This window comes from Aythya marila (genome assembly GCF_965140915.1).
Source record: "Aythya marila genome assembly, contig: HAP1_HAP1_SCAFFOLD_221, whole genome shotgun sequence".
NCBI lineage: Eukaryota > Metazoa > Chordata > Aves > Anseriformes > Anatidae > Aythya > Aythya marila.
Genome location: NW_028137545.1, coordinates 56,999 through 66,620, shown reverse-complemented (window position 1 = coordinate 66,620; position 9,622 = coordinate 56,999). Strand labels below are relative to the sequence as shown.

General features: G+C 42.5%; 1 pseudogene across 1 annotated transcript; it reads left to right on the top strand.

Annotated features, from left to right (window-relative positions):
- The first annotated feature begins 1,422 nt into the window (after positions 1 to 1,422).
- LOC309890722 (zinc finger CCCH domain-containing protein 11A-like) lies at positions 1,423 to 7,536 on the top strand (annotated as a pseudogene). Its single transcript has 8 exons — positions 1,423 to 1,476; positions 1,677 to 1,796; positions 2,576 to 2,699; positions 3,130 to 3,332; positions 3,968 to 4,087; positions 4,593 to 4,651; positions 6,451 to 6,505; positions 7,028 to 7,536. The product of its transcript is annotated as a zinc finger CCCH domain-containing protein 11A-like (transcript).
- The last annotated feature ends 2,086 nt before the right edge of the window (positions 7,537 to 9,622 follow it).

Sequence of the window (9,622 nt, the reverse complement as noted above, 5' to 3'; positions counted from 1 at the left end):
CTGCTGTCTTGCTGCTGTTAATTGATTGCAACTCTACGTGTCTGATCAGGGCTACGAGTTGTTCTCGATATGGAGATCATACAACATCTACTGTGCACGCTTGTGTGCATAGATATGTTTATCCTGTATGCATGTACATCCGTATGCATATTTGTGTGCTGGCCCCCAGATCCCTCATGTTACAAAGCATCGGCCTCGAAGGCATACTCATCAAAATCTTTTGTAGAGCCTCCATTTTTTTCTAGTTCCCTCAAAATGAGAGAATTTTTACGCGCTCTCTGTGTCGAAAAGGCAAAAATTCTGATTTTCACTGTCGCTCTAGCTAACTTTCTCTCACTCCCTCCTCGTGTGTGTATAAACACAGATGTGTGTATGCGTATGCACATCTGTGGCTTTAGATGCACTGGTATGTTTTTTGCTGTACAGGTAATAAAGACGGGGAAAGGTTTTTGTGTTTTCTTAATAGGTGAAGAAATCTTGAAGACCAGAGATTGGAACATGCTGAATTTTAAATTAAAAAAAAAAAAAAAAAAAGTTAAATTGTCCGGCTGTGGAAGATGGAGCCTCATTTTTGCAGCCACTTTGAATCACGAGTTCATCTCTAAATGCACTGTTTTTTTTTTGTTTTTTTGTTTGTTTTGGTTTTTGTTTTTTATTTTTTTGAAGAGCTAACTAACCCTGGCTGCATCCAGTCTGAGAGAGCATTCAAATGGACTTGCTTCCTCTCTTAGTTATAAGCTGTTTAAAAGCGCATCCTATGTTTGAATTGTGGATGAGAGGTTCCCTTGGCAAAGTGAGGAGGAAAATTCTTCCTACCCCTTTATTATTAATTCACGGATTCAGTCTTGGTTCGGCCTACAGGAGCAGTTAACTGGAAGCCTTTGAAGATCGATAACTTTGCTGAGGTTGTCCAGGTAGGTGAAATCGAAGACCCACAGGGCCTGGAACGTGCTGTTTAATGCGTCCTAACTGTGTTCTAGAGAAGTTATTTGTAGCCATAGTTGATTATTGACTTGCATGTATCATCAGGTGGTTTTTTAAGGAGTGACTCCGTTTTCAGGCTTCCAGATGTGCTCCAGGTCATATTATTGAGGATGTGGAAGAGAACGCTTGCTGACAAAGCTCCTGGCAGCTTTACAGAACTTTAATATTTAGTTAGTTCATGTAACAGCTGATTTCAAGGCTTTGCTCTCTTTGAGAGACTGATAACTTGATTTGATTAACTGAAGAAAGCTGGAAAAATGTCCGTTCCTCATTATTTTTCACTTGTTACTTTCTTTCGGGTTACTTTTAAAAAGAAGATTTCACTGATCACAAGCCAGTAGAAGACTTTCAGCCCAAGCAAGGGTGAAGACAGCTCTCTCCAAGAGCAGAGGAAGTCCCTGTGGAGAGAACCCGAGCTTGTTAGCAGAACTCGTCGGCATGTCTAAACAAGGAGACGATTGCTACTTCTATTTCTATTCTACCTGTAGCAAGGTATGGCTGGCTTTCCTTTGCTTTGCTTTTTTTCCCCCTTTTTTTCGGGAAGGAGTAGATTAGGAGGAGGAAGCACACTGGTCTTTGGTTAACTTGAGAACCAGATAGATTGTGAATTCAGTTGTAGCACCATTAGGCAGCAGCATGGCCATTTTTGAGGCTGTACTCTATTTTCCTTGTTGGTTTCCTTTTGGTTCCAGGGAGACAAATGTGCCTACCGCCACTGCGAAGCTGCTCTGGGCAATGAGACGGTCTGCAAGCTGTGGCAGGAGGGTCGTTGTTTCAGGAATGTCTGCCGATTCAGACACATGGAAATTGACGTGAGTGCCTAACAATGTGTTCTCAAAATAAATCCACAAAAGCATTTTTCAGTGCCGTAGGTGTACTGATTGTGCTTTTGCAGGATAGATTTGTTTGCTTCAAAATCATACTGGTTTCTGTTACCAAGAGAGGGGGTGGGAGGAAGCAGAGGGAAATAAAATCAATGCCTTAGGTATGTCTTAGCAAGATATTTGTTTATTTTTTTTTATTAGATGCTGACAGTTTTCTCAAGAGATGCAGAATAGCTGTTAAATAGACTGCTAAAACCTGCTGGAGCAGGGGGGTAATAAACAGGCTGTTCTATCCTCATGGGAGCAGGCTTGATAATGAACTATCAGGTGTCTTCTGACCCACAGTCCTTCAGATAACGCTGTTGTAGCTGCCTGGGGTAGGAAGTGGGGAAAGTTAAAGGTGCAGCAGAACTAAGTCTCCAAGAAGTAGTTCTAGACAGGGTTAACCTAGGCAATTTCAGATGTTCTTTTTCCCTCTGAATAATCCTAGTATAATCCTAGGTGTATTAGTTTAAGCCACCCTCAACTGATGTCTGAGAGTGCCTGTCTTCTCAAACTGAGTGATGACCAAACTAAATGTGCATAGTGGTTACAGCTTATGCAAACTTTGTGAATATGCCCAGAAATACTACACTTAACTGAGAAACTGACCTTTGGAATGATGTTTCAGCACTGTGTTGTGACAGCTGTCACGATCTGGAGCTGTGCATCTCTTTGCAAGCCTCAGGTGCATGTTATCACGAGCTTTTCTTTCTTTCTGTCTTCAGAAAAAGCGCAGTGAGATTCCTTGCTACTGGGAGAACCAGCCGGGAGGCTGTCAGAAAGCCAACTGTGCTTTTCATCATGCAAAGGGACGTTACATCGATGGACAATTCCTACCACCAAGCAAGAGTGAGTTTAGGTCCTTTTTCTTTAAGCGCTGAAGAATTAATTTTGAGTAGTACTTAGTGGGTGCCAATCCTGTAGGGGGCGTCAGGTAACTGTTCATTTGTGAGTGCAGGAAAAGGTCTGCAGTCATAGGTGTACTGCACCGAGTGTACTGCTGGTGTTTGTTTTCTGCTTTCGTGCTCAGCTTCTCTTTGCTTAGTGTGATGTTTGCCTTGCAGTTTGCTTCCTGTTGTTTCCTCTTTTGCTGGGTGGTAGGGAGATGTGTTGTTGTTCGAAGGGAAGTCATTGTTCACGGCGTAAGCAGTGATGGGATGGGCAAAAGGAGATGCTGAACTCGTTGTCTGTGCGGGTTATCTGCCTTTGCTACCATCTCTTTGCATTGTGGTCAAAGTTTTAAACTGCCATATTACCGATGATCCTCCTCTTCCTCTAGCTACACTGCCAAGTCCGCCTGAGTGCGCGGACAATGATCTGAAAGTGGCTCAGATGTCACTGCAGCAAAACAAACTTTCTGTCCAGTCAAATCCCTCTCCACAGCTAAGGGGGTGACGAAAGTGGAAAACTCTGAAAATGTCCCAAGCCCTACACACCCTCCAGTTGTAATCAATGCTGCAGATGATGATGAAGATGATGATGGTGAGCATGTTTTGGTTCTTGGAAGGAATTTGTGCTGTAAATGATTGTGTAAATCTTTGGTTCTTGAAGGAATCTGTGCTGTAAATGAATGTGTTAAATCTTTGTTTCTTGAAGGAATTTGTGCTGTAAATGAATGTGTTAAATCTTTGGTTCTTGAAGGAATTTGTGCTGTAAATGAATGTATAAATCACAGATGACCTGAGGTCTGACTAGCAATAGGGCAGGCAGTCTGGCCAGGTCACTGGTGGCTTTGTCTGGCAGTCAGTGGACAGAAGCTGAAACGTTGGAGGAAAGCTTAGAACCACTCCTGGCTTTAGCTGGTCTTTTGTGTAAAGTTCTATGTGAAACTAGGAAGGAAATTTCTTTTTTCTGTCTGAAGAGCAATGTGTTGTGTAGTAGTTAAAGCTGCAGAGAGAATCTAGAGTCCTAGATGTTTTGTCCTAGTGTATTCTACTTAGGAGTTCATCAGGTCAGTGTAGCTGTTTAAAAACAAACAAACAAACAAACAAACAAACAAAAAAACAAAACAGCAACAAAGTTTTTTATATGAACCATGGGCTGAAGTGTCACTGCATGAGCTACGTAATCACGACCAACCTGGTCTATGCATAACTGAATCGATTTTTCCCCTTCAGACCAACTTTCTGAGGAAGGAGAAGAAACTAAAACTCCCGTCCAGCATCCAGCTGCGGAAGGCAAAAATGGATTACGGGTGATTTCCACTCGGAAAGGCAGTTCTACTACTACTAAACAAGGTATGCCAGCACCTTAGTAGGATAAATCAGAAGAACTTGACAGTTAAGTCAAAAGCAGCGTGGTGTAAAAACACAACAAAATGTAGGGGTGCTGAATGGAGTCGGTTATTTCCATGATCTCATTTCTGCCATTAATACCATCATGTGCCCATTGGGTCAGAAAGGTGAACTCCTTTTCTTTACTTTTGGAGAACAAAACAGGGCCACAGCATGGAGTTTAAATGGCTGCACGTGCAGCCTTGCAACCACTGTTGATAAGCCATATCTAACAATAGAGGGATCTAATATCGTGTAAATGGATTAAAATTAAAACTACATTTTGAACCCTGAAGGATGAAAGGAGGGGCAAAATGCCATTGGTTCTATGGCTCTTTCACTTGTGAGGAGTGTTGACAGGCTTTATTCGAAATACTTCAGAAAGTTCCTGAGCGCTAAGAAGCCTGAGGACCTGTGGTCCTCAGTGAGTGCCTCTAAGCCTGTCTCATGAACTGTTTCCTGTTTTCAGAGGGCAATCTGAATTTTGGAATAAAAACACTTGAGGAAATCAAATGGCAGAAGATGAAGGAAAAAAATAAGAGACACGGTGGTGAGTTAATATTGCCTACTTTCTTATCCTGTTCACGGCAGGTGATGGTGACTGGGAGCTGCTTGAGGGACAGACTTCCATTTTTAGCTGGGGGCATAAAGCAACCTGATTCTCAGCCAGCTGGTATTCTAAATGGGAGTTCAAAGGGCAACCAGAGGCAAATTAGTCACCTCTCTTCTTTACATGCTCTGCTTGCTGTATTTTTGACAGTAACAAGTCATTTAAAGTTTTTTGTTCTTTGTGATAGTTTTTTATGTTGGGTAAACTTCCTTACGTTTTGGTTGCTCTGAACAGAAGGTTCTTCAAGATCTTCTCTTCGTCCCGTTGATTCTATGATTTTTCCTGCTCCAGAAGAGGAAAACGTCCGGACAGTGGTGAGAACTGTGACAGTGTCTTCCAAGAAAGGTAATAATGAATGCTTTTGTTTTGATTTCATTACTCCTAAACTGGAGGGTTAAGCAATAATTAAAACAATTCACCCATGTTAGCCTTCTGGTGCTGCCTTCTGTTCAAAACGTGCTTTTATGCTTAAAGTCCCTGGTTGTACTGGAAAGATTTGGTGCTCAGGTTAAGTGCAGTGGCAGGAGAGAAAAAAAAAGTGTCAGTATGCCAATAGGGGGGTAACTGAAAACCAGAAGAGTAACGAGAAGAGCGAGCTGTAGAAGCCAGTGCTATATAAGAAGCAATTTCTGAAGCATTAAAGAGGCGTACAGTGGCAGGTGTGGACACAGTATGACAGGAGTTTGTGAATAAATTGTTTAGAGCTGTGCAAATGCCTTTTAAAGGGAAAAAAGTGTGGAAGTACTTTTACTCGTAGACATTCACCTTAGAAAGGAATATTTCTCAGCATTTGCACCTAAGAATATTCTGCTTGCTTATGCAGCTTTGTTCTGCACAAAGTATAGGTGTCAAGCAGACTCAGATTCACTCTCCACTATCTCAGCTGGAATTTGAAGCAAGCACTGAGACTATTAATATTTTTTTTCCATGTTAATTATAGTTAAAATATGAGTTTATGTGGTTTAGCTGTCAAAAGAGTGTCTGACTGGGGTTTTTTGGACATGGGCTAACAGGATAATATTTCTGTTGGCTACTGGTTTCTGTGAAATAGAAAAAAAAATTCCCTTTTGTTTTAGGGGAGGAACCTGTGGTTCGAGTAGATCTTGCTGATAGACAAGGAAAACGGAAAGCCTCCGCGGGTGAGAACTTTTTACGAGCTGTTACGTAGGTGCTGCCTTCTATATATGACTGCATTAAAGAGTATTTGGGATGTATGAAAGGAAAATACATTGCAGTGGAGATCTGTGTTGACTGCAGAAATGGCAAAAAAAAAAAAAAATCATTTAGCAGCTGAAAGGCAATTCTATGAAAATATGCTTGAAAAAGAGAAGCTTATTGTTGACTGTTCTCAAACCTTCCTGCAAAGAAAAGTTCTTACAATATTCCTTGTTTTCTCTGAAGATGATGTAAGCAGCCTTCCAGTGAAGCGCAGCCTTGCTGAAAGGCTGGGGAAGAAGGTAGAGGCTCCGGGAAATGCTGACAAAGCACCCAAGAGAGAGACAGGTACTAAACGGGCATCTGGATTGGATTCCTGGGTTTCGTATTTAGTCTTTCTGTTTGTCCTTTTCCAGTGATGTTTCTTTTTGCATGTTGGCTGAGGTCGTAATCACTGGGATTCAAAGTCACCTTTCCTGTCTTGTTTTGAAATGTGAACCTGAAGTTGACATTATGCAGCCTCCCTAATTCGTTCTTTTTCTGTTTTGCAGTTCGAGTTCCCAAGTCTCTGAAGGACAGGCTGGGATTACCTCCTAAGCAGACCAGTACTGAGAGAGGTAACAGCTAGATATTAAATATGCTTTCTCCTCCTTCCTTTCCACGAACTTGGACTGCTTTCATACATCCCTACAAACTAATTTAAACGAAAACAAAGAACTGACGCCTCTTGCTTGAGTGCTGAAGCTCTTCTGACAGCCACTATCAGAACTCTGGCTCTAGGTGTGTGTTTATTTTCTACTTGTGCCTTGTCGAGGTTTTTAGCTGCTTCTGTGAACCGTTACGTACAATTAGAATAGAACCACTGCCAGGAGCAGGAATTTGAAATGCAGTCTGAAAAAGTAATAAAGTAAAGCAGCATTTCTGTGTAGCAGTTCTCTCTGGATAGGGCTGGTCTTCAAAATACAAGTGGCTCAGAGGAGGAGGAGAATGTTGTTCTAAGGATTGCATTGTTCTAAGATGCATTATTGGGAACGCTCAAGATGAGTTTTCCTTAGTGCTCTGACAAATTTTGGAGACTTAAAATATTGCTGGACTCTCTTTAAATGTTGGTGCTTCTCCTCATTTCTTGATGATGACAGGGAAGGCTGCCAAGCCGATGGGAGAGATCCATGTGAAAACACTGGAGGAAATCCGTCGTGAGAAAGCTCTTCAGAGACGCGAAACTCAAGCCAAAGCCGAGGCTGAAGGGCATGGTAAAACTGAAGATTCCAGCGCAGGGGCAAGAGCTGCTCGTGCAGGTCGCATCCAAACTTTCTCTGAAGCCTTGTCCGAAAAAAAGAATAATCGCTTGGTAGAAGAGAAGAAAAAAGCAGGAGAATGCCATAGCAAGAGCAAAATTCAGGGTGAGTCCAAGAAGCAGCTCGCTCTGTCCGGGCCCAGCAAAGGGCAGGCGAAGGAGCCGGCAGGAAAAGTCAAGCCGGAAGGAGAAGTGCGTGTTAAAACCTTGGAAGAAATAAAGCGTGAGAAAGCTCTGCGGATGCAGCAGAGTGAAGGAGATGTGCCAGCTCCCTCAGCACAACCCGGACCTGCCCCAGCAGAGCAGAAATCTTTATGGAGCACAAAACTAACAGGTAATAAGATGCTTTAATGCCTGCCCCAGTGAGGTGCTTCCCATATTGAGCAAGTTCAGTTTGCTCAGGATCTGCTTCATGGATAAATGCTGAATGGCTTGCACATTGTAGCCTTTCTCTCTCTCTCTCTCATGGGACACAAGGAAATAAATGCACAAAGGAAACAAGTACCCAGCTTTCTTTATTTCTGCCGTTGACAACACTTTTTTTTTGTCTTTTTTTAAAGCACCTGAAAAAGAAGAAAAGAAGGCAGTGGAATTGAACCGGCCTTTTCCTAAACTTTCCTCTGGACCTGATGTACAGGTGAGTCCTCTGTGAAGACACACATACATTCGTACAATTTCTGATAATTCTGACAAGTTTTGTTACTCACCGTGTGCCACCCTCTTGAGTGTGTTCTTACCCTTCAGCAGCTGGTAGGAGCTGCAGTGCAGTCTAAATCCTATCGCCAGCAGCATTTCCAGACAACTCTGTAATCCTCAAACTTGGAATCAGTCTGTTTATACCACAGCAACAAAGAAACCCTGTTAGCACCAGCTGAAATGTACACAGTTAACGTGGAGGGAATTCTTTTTGTTCTTACTGACTTGATCTGTCAGACATGAAGGATTTAATACAGAAGGCCAGAGTTCTGTGTTCAAGGAAATCAATCTGTCAGTGGATACTGTATAGGGGAACTTGTATGACTTTCTGCTGCTTAAAAAGAATGTGATAAATAGATGTACAGCAGAACATCCTATCTGTTTAAAGAAGCTTGCCATAGTGGATATTGCAGATATGTGAGACTGTGTCCGTAGTAAAGCATGGCTCTTGTTACAGGCAGAATTTTATGGAGAAAAAAAAACACAACAGTAACCTGAACGAGATTAATATGCTGTTCCACATCAAGACCATTTTGGAGGGATTGCTGATCAGATTTTCTTAACGAAATCTCCACGGATTTTATTTATTTTTTTTGTCCTATTCATGCACTCCTTTTCTTTCCTTCTAGCCCACTCAGCAGAGTGGAACTCGTAAATGTCCAGAGAAGAGCTTTGAAGAGAGACGGTGGGAGAAGTGGCAACAGAGAAAACAACAAGAGAAGCTTCGTCAGGAGGAAGCTGCTGTCAAATCTACTGCTGGCTTCTTTAATACTGAACCAGCAGGGAAAGTGGCAGCTCAATTTCAGGGCCAGGAAGCTAAAAGTAAGTGTTGAAGGTTAAGAGTTACTTAGGTTGTCTTCTGAAATACAGACAGAAGATGACAATTCTCATGCTGTAACTCTGGCTGGGTGCATTTTGCCACGCAATGCTACGAAGCGAAGGGTGTACTTTCTTTTTCTTAGTTTGTTTCTTTTCCTGCCAGCCAGATGTTAGGTAAGGAACGGGAGACTAGAAAATGCCACTACAAATGTGGACTTTGTAGAACAACTTAACTGTGGGACATCACTGCAAGGGAGAGGAAGCTGGTACAACAGTTGCATACACTCTTGTCCTACTATAACTGCTGCTTTTTCCTTTCCTAGCGGGAGCAGGACTTTAAATATAAAAGCTGTCTATATTTGTGAACCTAGCTTGCACTTAGGATTGCTATGTGTCGGAGGTGTCCCTTGTCCTGGATTATTATTTACTGTAGCTCTTCGGTTTCTTTGTTCCTTTGTATGGCTTGTTGGTAGACAGAGTTTCCTATGTGGAAAAGATTCCTGAGAATCCAGGCAATGGCGGTGTAATTGTGCTGGCCAAATGCATTTAAGTGTGTAGAAGGACTGTGGAAATGATTAAGAGAACCTGGATTTTTCCTGAGGCAGAGCAAGACTGTATCAGTTCTCTCTTGCTTTTACTCTAGCCAACTTTATGACACCTGCGAAGCCTTCGCGTGGGAACGTCACTTTCCCCAAGAAGAAGGCACTGAAACGTAAGGCACCTGGGAGTTATCCCTCTGCCATAGCAGCTGTGGAACTACAGACTGCCTTTGATGCTGACATGATGGGACCTCCAGCCAGAAAAGCAGCCATGGTAAGGCCAGGGGCTAATGCAGCGATGGATCCCTTGTTAAATTTCTACCCTCCTCTATTTGAAAAGGTGGAAAACTCAAACGTTCTGCAGGCCTTCTGTTTCCTTTGAA